We start from the raw sequence: 12,102 nt of genomic DNA, 5'->3' as shown, positions 1-12,102 counted from the left end.
AGCTGCATAATTAAGATGTTGCTTGTTTTTCTATAGTGTCTCGGGTCACGAGAAAACCACAAAGATAGCCTGGAATAAGCCTGGAATATTACAATTGTAGAGGACAGGGGCTCTGCAGACACAAACCACACCGACACACAGCCCTCCACACCCATGCAGGAGGGAAGCCATATTTCTGGACATGGACATCAACCGGCATCAAGACAGAACCAGACACACAAACTGCACGGAAACTCATCCATCCAATTGATATTCTAAGGGAGCAATTGAAGGGGATGAAACCAAACCAGCAGAACAGGCTGACGCAGGGATGAAGGGCGTTTGAGTCACTCTCTAGGAGCGTGGGGCAGAGTCTATGAGGTGGTCTTGCTTGAGCCTCGCACGTGTCTAAACAGCTACTCTATTACACCCGGGACCTCTCAGGGCACTCCCCATCGCGCAGGGAACAAAGGCCATGACCCCAGGGTCACAAGTGTTACATGAGAGGTCAGGCCGGCCCATTGAGAATCCCAGTGCTGTTTGCTTTACGAAGGTAAAGATTACTAACACATTAACTAATGCCGATTAGGGGGTTATCCCCCACGGGGCGTTCCTCCCAGGGCCGCACATCATGTCCTATTAGCACCCTCTGACCTTCGACCCCCGGGCCGTCACCTCAGGCAGCCGACTGTGACTGGCACACTCGCTCTTACTTTCACTCTCCCTAGCACGCATAGCACGCACACACACACACACACACACACACACACACACACACACACACACACACACACACACACACACACACACTGTGAGTGGTTGCAACACTGCTGGAATAAATAAGCATTCTTATCTATGCAAACTTGGAAAAAACAACCACTATATAATTACTGTGCAACATTTCTGAATCACACATTGCTGAATACGAGCAATATTTTTTTTAACCTTCTGACAGGAGAGTCGGTGAACATGCTGGATCACCCCCCTCAAAATTAAAATCAGCAATGTGCATTAATCAATGGATTGCAATCAAATATGCATCTTTAATACGTAAACATGCTGCAATCATGTATTAAATGTATTATTCAGATGAATTCAAATTGTCAGCATCGACTGGATTATGGCGCAGCTTGTGTACTACAGAATGTCATAAAATGGGGGCATGTGGATAAAGTAATGATGACAAAATGGTGGACATAAGGCATGCGCAGTGAGGATGTCCCATACACTATTACAGAATGCTTTTTATGAAAACTTTTTGTCATTCTCTTATATCATTACTTGTACATCGAGGCAGTGTTAAAATAAAGTGTGTGTGTGAGTCTGCAGGCTGACTTAACCCCATATATCCTCACAGAATACCTCGACATCAGAGCACGTTATCAATGCCAGTAAAGTATCAGGCCTGATTTTCAATGTGAAGTCAAAGCTTATCAAAAACACTTTAATTTTATTGAGTATCCACAACTTTCTATAACATGTTTCTTCCCAACAATATAGCACACTTTATCACCCTACACAGGAAAACTATGAAATGTGACATGTTATGTGATATATAAAGATACATACAAAACATAGAAAGTTATGTTTTTTTGTATTTAAAATGTACTCTCTTTTTTTAAGCTCACAGGTGTGAAGAAATTGTACTCTTTCTCTACAAGTCTAAACTCCAGAGATACTCGGAAGACACACTGGTATGACAATGTGATGACAGTATATTTTCTTAATGCTTGTTAATAATGAATATTACAAGATTAAATCAAATTTGGAGGCTTGAAAAAAGTATCACTAAATCAAGAGTTTAGATTGGATGATAATTATCTATGATCTTTCATTGTTTATTAATGAAGAAGTGTGAAACACCACCTTGATACAGTGGTAACACAGAGAGAGAATACTGTACAATACAATATTCCTATTGAGCTTTGAATAGATCTCATATATACATTCATATCAAGATTGGAACCAATGTATAGCTATATATCATATGCCCATTATTGTAACAAACAACAACCAGATCATCCTCTTATTTTTTTCTTAATATTTATACATTTACATAGACTTTATAGACAAGAATTATAGTATGGTAATCGTATATTTCATATCAAATCAACAATTATACAGGTGTATACACCTGTAATACTACTATTATATACTATATATTAATGCATTTTCATTTTGGTGAACCAACAAAAACTTGTAATAAAAGTACATAATTTCAGTAATTGCAAATTATGTATCTATCAATGTAACATCCACATTATAAAGAGAATAAGACATGATTCAGAAACCTTCAGTATGTGATTAAATATGAATCTAAGTATTAAGATATTCTCAGTTAGGTGTTTTTTATTAGATTGTCAAAAAGATATTGAGCATTTGCCATAATTACAAAAAAATTAAAATGATGTGAAAAACACATTTTGTAATGCTTGCTTTTCAATATAGCTTGAAATGTAAACGTAATTTTAGGTGTTCAATATCTTTATCTATAAGTTAATCACTAGAATTGAACTTCATCTATGAGTTAATCATATCGAATCACATTTAACTTCAGAATATGCTGGTGTAATTTAAGTCATGTATCACATTATGTATGAAGTGCTTGATGAATTTCCAAATTCTGTAATATTGATTATTTTCTCTTTTTTAACCTTAAATCAATTCTAACTTGCAGCAACAAAGATGGTTGATTTGAGAACAGTGTAGCTGGAAATACGTTGTTACCATGGATGTCTGTTAATGTCAGATAATGACTACACACTTTTATTGATTTACAGGGTATGTGAGTCAATGTTAAACAATATTCTATATCTAAATTCATAGTACAAAATTAAAATGAGTATTACAATGGTACTGTATATTATAGCACAATTTGACTTAGAGAATGATTTCAACATTTAACATTCTACGGCTTTCTATATTGTTACATGTAAAGTTGATGAATTGAAATCAATGGAAATCTCACCAACTCCCTTTTCGATGGTAAACCTGTTATTGTTCATCAAAATCCAACAGAACAAACATGGCTGGAATGTTAGAACGACCTTAGTTCTATATGAGATTAAGGACGGATATGATGCTTGATCAGAGTTGAACTCACCTTGGTCTGTCTCACAGGATTCTGACAAAGGAGGACAAGGTCAATCGAGAAAGACAGAGAGAGAGAGAGAGAGAGAAGGGGGAGAGAGGGAGCTTGTCCAGGGAACTTGCAGTGGAATATGGACCCTATCTGATATCGGACCTAGTCAACCTCTTTAGAAAAGGGGACACGCCCAAACTGTGCTAACTCCTGACAGGCTCTCAAGAACCAAGTACGGTGTCCCCCGAGCACAGTAGACGCTGAAGGTCCTCTCCATTAACTAGACTATCAGTCTGGCTTGAGGTCGGTTACAAAATGATTTAATCTAAATATCAAATAACTTTTGAATAACATTGATATTTTACACATTTGCATTGCAGGTATTCATTCATTTCATGTGTATATCATATGAAAAACCTTAAATGGGAAGAAATGAAATATGAAAAGCCCCCAGCTTTGGCTAGCTTGGTATGTTCTATCATCACACCTAACTTACAAAGTTTACCCCTCAGAGTTCGTTGCCATTTCTCTGCGATACGAAAACAAATAAACAACGGAGAACAAATTCAAATCAATATTACCAATAAGATGACCTGATAATTGGTTTTCTTCTAAGCAAAAACGATTACGTTCCTTGTCATCGCGGAAACGTTCAAGACAACTGTGTTGGGCCGTAACAATAAGAAGTCAATTGTCTTTTTTCCTCCAGTTGAGCAGCCTGTGGGTCTCTAGCATACCTGAGGCTCCTCCGAGAGCTGCTGCTGCCGACTGCAGACAACCTCAGCTACTATTTTATTGTTCCTGTAAGCGCCGAGCCAGGACCGGCCCGGCTGGTGCCTCTAGAACCAGTGCTCGCTGGGGCCCGAGTGAGTGCCACGTCACAGCGCCTGTCCCCGGCGTGCACAGGGCCACGACGGTTTCCCCGGCTGAACCCTATACACCCAACCGCTCGTGAACGAACGCGCACGCGGTTATTTTGTGCCGTTATGCTTTTTTCTTACACAAGTGTCCCTGTGCCTGTTCTCTACCGTCCACAGTCAAACGCACTCTCTCGACACTCGGCTGTTAGCATCTCGTAACGTCTCCAGCTTCCAACACACACAAAGCCCGAATCCCTACCTGAAAGATTCTCTCAAAACCACTCCTCCAGCACTCACATTAGTACAACTCTGACAGAAACCAGTTGTGATCTTAGACTCTAATAGCAAGTGAAGCTAAGAAATGCTGTGGCAACAGGTCCAATTCGGTGCTGTTGTTTCAACGAGGTTTCTACGAGCACGTGGCACTAACAGGGCACATCAAAACCTCCGTGGCAGGGGAGTCAATTATCCCACAATTCACAGCACCTCTGGGCTTACGATCAGTTAGCCGGGAGAAATATCAGGATTGAAATATATGATTGAAAATGAAAATGGCCGAATTCCACACAGACCAACATATTACATTTACTTAATGACATTTACAGAATGATATTGTACATAGACGTGAGGTGGGAAAAGCAATACTTTCGAACAGCTGAGTAAATAGGGTTTATTATTGAACTGGGAATTTCTGTAAAAAACATTGTTAAAGAGTGTAATGGTGAGTCGAGCGTGTGCGTTTTTTTTTGCAAACCTTTAAATACACAAATTCTGTGCCAAAGCAGCACTTACTCCAATGAACAAAATTCAGAGGGAAACAAAATAGGCCTAATCTGCACTGTGATCAGTGCTTCTCTGATGAAGTGTTTACACCACAGTGCCGTTAATAGGCCCCACATCCCTTAAAAACATATTTCATCTAATTCCCAGTCCCGGCGAGTACATTAGACGCACACAGCAGCTCCTATAGAGCGAGGCGGTTTTGGCAGCCGGCGAGGCCAGTCCCGCGTCCGAGGCCGGCCTCAGAAGAGGTGTGGACAGCCCATGGGAAACTGCTACATGACAGCCACTGACCTCTCGCGCTAGCCGGGGGGTCAGACAGAGGACATGGCGCCGAGGAGAAGTCAATCTCAGCCTTCCGTTCCCGCGCGAGCCTGTGCGGCGACAGCGAGATGAGATGGAGGGCTTTCCAAAATCCACACTCGTTCGGACGGCGAGCGAGGCATCAGTGCAGTATGCGTTTCAAAGGGATCGCTGAGGAAAGAAAGCCCTTTTGTGGCCCTTGCACATGACGGTGTGTTACCCTGTCCATGTGCTGTATCTTTCCCCTATCCCCACCCAAATCTAGGATCCCCGAGTGAAAATAACTGTCATCATTTGATTCAGGAGCCAAAATGGCATACGCCTATTAGTTTCAACGGTGGACAGATCCAGCTCATCACAGCATATAACGCCAAATTTTTTTTTCGCTTATAACTCTCCTGGTTATTAACAATGCTTATGGCACCGAGAGAGAAGTGAATGTGAGAGGTTTGAAAGCGGCAGCGAGAAAGCCAACAGCTCTTAGTCTGCCTTCCCAAGTGTGCCTTCGCCACCATGGCGGGGGTGACGACCTGGCGCGCTACCAACCGCTAATACCCTCAAGTTCACTTAAATGTCACAGACAGTGGAAAAAAAAAGGAGAGACATTATGTTCCAGGGGAGCAGATGCTGCCGATTCACAATGAGACGGAGGAGGAACGGACGGAGAAGAGGAAGGGACGAACAAAACGGAAGAAAAGAGAGAAGAGGAGATGACTCTGCATTAGTGAAAGGCAGCTCACTTGATGCTTCTCATTTCGCTTCCCAAAGCTAGTTTCGAACAGAGTCTCTCTCTCCTGCAGACGAAGACCAGGCAGGGAGTGGTGGTGGGGGGGGGGGGGCGAAGGGATGGAGCTGGAGGTGGGGGGTTGGGGGGGGGTTAGGGGGGGTGGGGGTTGGCGGAGAGTGGTTGGCGGGGAGCGGGGGCTGAAAGGCGGACGGTCATGTGTGCGGCGCTCATGACAAAAGGCCCTTTTATGTGCAGCGTATGCAGATAGAGGAGGCTTCTTTGTCCGCAGATGGAGATCCCATGCCTGGGTCTGCCCGCGGCGGAGAGAGGGAGGGAGGGGAGGAGGAGGAGGAGGAGGAGGAGGAGGAGGAGGAGGAGGGGCCGGTTCTGGCACCGAGTGCCATCACTGGGCCGGGGAGGGCTGACGGAGCCCGGGGGGTGGGGGCGGGGAGACGACCCGGCCTGCCCTGCCGTAGCCAGGTCTTACACAGCAGTCACAGGGGGGCTGGTAGAGGGATGGGACGAACCCTAGCAGGGTGACAAGTCAAATTCACACTGCGTGTTCTACAAGCGCTAATCATGAGGCTAATCATTTGGGAATTTAGTGTGACTACGCCTCACATAATTCAACCGAGCCGCGGCAATTTCGCCACACATCGGATTCGGCTCCTAATCCTCTCAGTCTCTAGGAGCTGTAGAGCGTCTATGGGAAGGCGGATATTTTGGCCGTGTCCTGCGCCCGTCTCCCCCCACCCCCCCCCCCGTTGGGACGGGGCAGCTCCCACTGTCTCTCAGTCTGGTGAGGGGGACGTCACGTCCTCCCGACGTCATCGTCCGGCCCAATAAACACCCGCGCCCAGCACAGTGTAGCGTGGCGCCCGGGCCAGACACACCCCTATCCTGTCAGCACACCAAGTCATGTGGGCCGCGTCGAACCAGACAGATGGACGACACACCCATACAAACACACACACACACACACACACACACAAACATCATCTTAATCCCTGAACATACTGACCATACTTAAACATTTCACTGAGACTGGTGATCATTTCCACACAGATATGAATAATATATTAGTACATGCTCAAATTCGCACGTAGACACTTATCTTCTCAGAAACTCTAATGAAGAGCCTAAAGAGAGGTACGCTAATTAAAGTGATTAGGTGTGTTTGTCTGAGGGCTGTCTCGGTTTGTTGGCACTGACCTTACCCATGTCCGGCCCGCCAGTATTCTGTCTGCCAACAGGGCAGGAATGAAAGGCTGGCATACACCCCTCTCCACTATCTGATCCCCAGCTGGCACTCTGGATGCCAACAAAGGTATTTCAGCCCCTTAACACCATAATCAACAGGGAAAGAGAGACGTTGGCGATGAGGGTGGGGTTGGGAGCTTGGGTCTGAGACAGAGGAAGATGGAGGGGGAGCGTTAACACCATGAGATTCCTGCCTGACAACCATAGAAGATGAGGAACAGGAGAAAGGAAAATTAGTATTTATTCCGTTATACAAGCGATTTAAAAATAACGTTCCTTTTCCCCAGAAAGACCTGTCTCCAACAGTCTGCAATAAGGAGAGAGAAAGAGAGAGACATAAAGAGAGAGAAGAAAGAAGAAGAAGAAAAAAAAAAAAAACTCTGTTGGCATGTGTGATTTTTCCAGCCTTCCTCAATTGACCTGTAAACCTTTGTGACTGGAACAAATGCAAATAGCGCTGACTTGCTCACACAAAATAGTGAAGGCTATTCAAATGAGCTCGCTCTCACAATGGTGGGCCTGGCCGGCCAAAGCAGGGTGAATATACGGTCTGGTTCTGAATGGCACAATGTGTGAGAGCCAAGGAGGGAGCTGGGAAGGCTCAGGGTCCAGCAGGTTGCCTGCATCAGTGATGCCAGCCACTGGGTTCACTCTGTCTCTCACCTCTCCGCTGCTCCCATTGTACTAGCTAGCCGCCGCCGCTAGCCGCCACAGGCCTAGCCCACGCTAACAGCTCTTTACACTAATACAAATGCAGGCTACCAGACGAAGAGGCTTCCAGACAGATCTTTTAATATATTTATAACACCTTTAAACTTAAAGTTTTTTTTTTAAACTTTGGGGAGTTGTTTTTCCTGATATCAAACAGGTTAAGGCTTGCGTTCAAGTTCAGGTTCAAATTCAAGTTCAAGTTCAAATTCAAGTTTGAGCTGTTGCAAGTTTGGGATTCCAACAGTGCTTAGTGTGCAGCTATTCAGATGCTGTATGCTTTTGCATTAAATCATGTGTTACAGTAGAGTCGGATTTCATTCATACCCTTGATAAAGACGAAGAGAAATAAACTGCATAAACAACGTATATATGAGTACACAGATATATTTTTTTGCTTGCAAACCTTTAATACTAATACAATTGATTTATTAATAATATTTTTCTTCCAGAAAATACCTGGATCACAATTAATCTCTTACTATTCTTTAATTACATTATTATTATTATTATTATTATTATTGATCAGGGGATGGCGACATAAAAATCCATAAATAAGTTAAAAGATACCGCTTTCCACTGTTGTGTCAATTATTAGGGGATTTTAAGGCCACCTGGAACAGTGGGTAACCTGCCAGGTAGAGGATGCAAGTCTATCTGTCCCCCACATGTAGTGAGACGGGTTCAAGAGGCAAAAAGAAGTCCAAGGGGCACAGTTCAAGATCTCCACAACAACCCATGGGATTACAAGGTGTCCAAAGCTACCATTCAACGATGGCCTTTATGGCAGGGTTGCAAGAAGGAAGTCTCTCTTGAAGACAATTCACCGAAAAAAAGTGTCACCGAAAAAAGTGTCTTGACACCAGAACTACCATTGGAACCATGGAAATTGGAACTGTGGTCAAAAGAAACTAAGATAAGCTTTTTGGGCATGTACATCAGCGTTATGTTTGGCATCCAAAGAATGCAAATCATGTTAAAAAGTACCTCATGCCTACTGTGAAACATGGTGGTGGATCTTTAAAGGATTAACATGGTGGTTGGTCACACTTTCTAGGTTTTTATACTATTTGCCCAAGAAGGCATACAGCTGTAGAGTGGTGAGGTCTGATGTCACTTTCTAGGCTTAAACGTTAGCATTGTCGTGAAAATAAAGTATGTTTAGCAAAGACTCAAACTTAGTTACAAGATTGATCTAGCTAAGGCAGTTTTGTGTTTATAAGTGTGGTATTTATTCAGTTTGGGTAATCTCAAATCTCTAATGCTAGCTCACATTATGAAACAAATGGCAGCCCAAAAATGGTGGACTACTGCTGTAGTACAGTTTCAATAAGGTTAGCATATCTCAAGAACATCAACCTCAGAACCAAGAGCTGAAAATTTCACAAAACCCATCTTCAATAATGTGTTTAAACTTTTAGAACAAAACATACTTCTATTTTAAGTCTATTTTAAACACAAACCTTATTTTCAGCATTTTTCATGAATCCCAATCATTTTTTGGACCAATTGGTGGCGATGCCACAAAATTATAAAATAACCAAACCACTTTATTGAAGAAACATGATGAAAGTATTAAATATGTCCATTCTTTAGTTTTGGAGAATTAGACTTACTGTACATTTATTTAGTGTTAAATTCATCGTCCCATTTTCAACCAGTTGAGAATGTTCTCCTCATAGCGCGTCACACGAGGATAACCACTTCCCTACCCATGGATAAATCATAACCCATAGTTTGTGCTACTGGCCTTCAGGGAAGAAAATACAAATATTTGACTAATGTTAGGTTAACTTAAATCAAAGTGCCTGTTAAGGACTACTAGACTATTTCTGATTAGATTTATTTAGCTGGCTAGCTAGTTTGCTTTCATAAGGTGACATTGTTGATAATGTTAGCTAGCTAGTTTGTTTGCTTTCATAAGGACGTTATAATTGTGCATTTAACTTAACTTGACTATCTAAATAGTAATTATTTTTTGGATAAGTCAGCGTCCTTACCTTAGATATCAATACTTGATAATACAAAGTTAGCTTGTGAAAAGTCTCCCAAGATGAGCACGTATCTTGCTATTGTAACAAACAACAATGTCTGGAAAGTGAGGGTATGGTTTCATAGCTAATTCACAGTTCTCATTGCCACGCCCAGAGTTTGCGTTTTATATTGGAAAATTTAGGCTCAGAAAAATATGTTTTAAAATACATTTAAATGACTGAATAATTTTAATAGAATGCACATTTGTTTTGTTGTTGCCTAAAGACAACTGGCAGGTGTCACATGCAACTACCATGTTAATCCTTATCCCCTAATGCTTTCAGGTTGTTTTGCATCCACACAATGTCCTGAAGAGGCCATCTCAGTATCCACAGATGTCAACCCAAGAATATGAAGTAACTAGAACAATTCTGCATGGAGAAATGGTTGAGGCTACCCCAAAGAAGTCATGGATCGTAAGACACTATAGAAGGAACATGTTATGAAGGCCAAGGGAGGAACCACAAAGTACTGATAAAAGGGATATGAATATTTTTGAGTCTTCATATTTCGGGAGAGAAAAAAAGTATAGATTGAGAACTGTTCCACTGTAGCTTGTGCCAATGCATTATTATTAAAATACATCATTTTCAGAATTTGTGGAATATAAAATAAAGCTCAGTACATATCATTTCATTTATATGATCTCTTTTCTTCATTTTTATCAAGCGTGTGAATAAAAGAAGAGTCTACTGTATATAAGTAGTTTTTGTGAAAATGCAGAGACCATACAGTATTTTTGTGCTATTTTTAAATCAGCCATTTTAGGTGCATATCCCTGTTAGACTACATTACCTGATTATTAAAACACTAATAGCAATACTGATGATCAACTTCAAATCAATGAAAGTTGAAAATTCATGCTATGCTAATCAAAATTGTATACATGAATCTAAAATGTATTTTCTTCAATGATAATTATGGTAATAAGCATAACAGTCCAAATGTCATGGTGAAGCATTCCCCATGAAGAAATTGCTCACGCAAAAAAAAAAGTTGATTTGCTTTTGTATACTTTTTAAGAGAGCTTTTCTCTTTCCCTAAAATTTCCCTAAAATCCTCATTAATTTTACCTAAACACTGTAAGCCTCCCCATTGAGTTGAGTCATTCACATTTTCTCCATAAAAATGCACACTACCCAAGAAACAAAGGATGCTATGGACTCTAACAGAAAAAGCAAAAACGACAGTATTTGTATTTCAGAGTTCAGTATTTCAGAGTGCCCAAAAAAATGCAAGTCTGCAAGTTTTCCAATTTTGTCTATTCGGGGAAAAAAAATGATCAAGCTTTTCTACTGGACTGCGCAACCTTGGTACATATTTAGCAATGAATGTCAACATTCCGTAAGGTTAAGTGTTATCTAAACAGTAAATGCACAGGGAAGGTGGAGGGAAAGTTTGCTCTGCTCTGCCCTGCTCCCTGTCTGCCCTATGCCCAGGAATGTTTGGGTAATATCCCTTTAAGAGCACACTGAGCCTACAGCCATGAGCCAACTCCTTTGTTGCTCCTCTTATTTCCACCTTCAAACTTAGCAGCCTAAGAAAGGCTAAGAGCCACTCGGCAAGTTAGCAGGCACTTTCTCCGGCAGCCAAGCTTCCCAGCATGCTTTGCGAGGGGATGGCTTTGTTCCCTGTGTTAACTGTTAAGTTGCTAGCCTCGACAAGAAGTGGAAGCCTTTTTCTCAGTCTCTGTTCTTGCACTAGACCCCTTAATTCACGCTTTTAAGTGCAAACTGCACGGAGGAAATTTAGATAATTCCTGTATTTTGTGCATATTAGTGTATGCTGTATTATGTATTATGTACACTGTGCAGCAATGTAATAATAATAAATTACTTGTTTGTAAAATGCTGCAAATAGCATTATAGTACAGGCAATGTTACACTTACAGTACTACTCATTATACTTTCTACACAGTGAACAAAGTATTTTAGATAAAGCAACAATATTTTCACCAACAGTATGTCTTATTCTGCATGTTGAACTGCTGCATAATCGCTTTAATTATTAAAAGGTACCTAAATCCTAGTCTTTCTAGTTCCTTAAGAGTTTTTTTTATTATTATTCAAACCCTTGAGAGAGTTTTTTCTTTCATTTATTAGTTTTTTACTCAGAGCTGGATATTCCATCTCCAGCCCATCATGTGTCTGGGACAGAGCAGGCAGCCTGCAGCCTCTGGTGGACACCTGTAAGACTGCAAGTCACTAGAGAGAATAAGGGAGGCCATCTGAATCTGCTAAGTCACCGGAACCCTGGGGGCCAGAACTCTGTCCAAACTCTGGAACCCTGGAACCCTCGTGGAACCCTCGTGTTCCGGAACACTCATGTTCTAGAACACTCATGCTTATTCAATGGACTCCGCACAAAAG

This window comes from Borostomias antarcticus (assembly GCF_949987555.1).
Source record: "Borostomias antarcticus genome assembly, chromosome: 16".
Classification (NCBI taxonomy): domain Eukaryota; kingdom Metazoa; phylum Chordata; class Actinopteri; order Stomiiformes; family Stomiidae; genus Borostomias; species Borostomias antarcticus.
Note: the sequence above shows the minus strand (reverse complement) of the source record.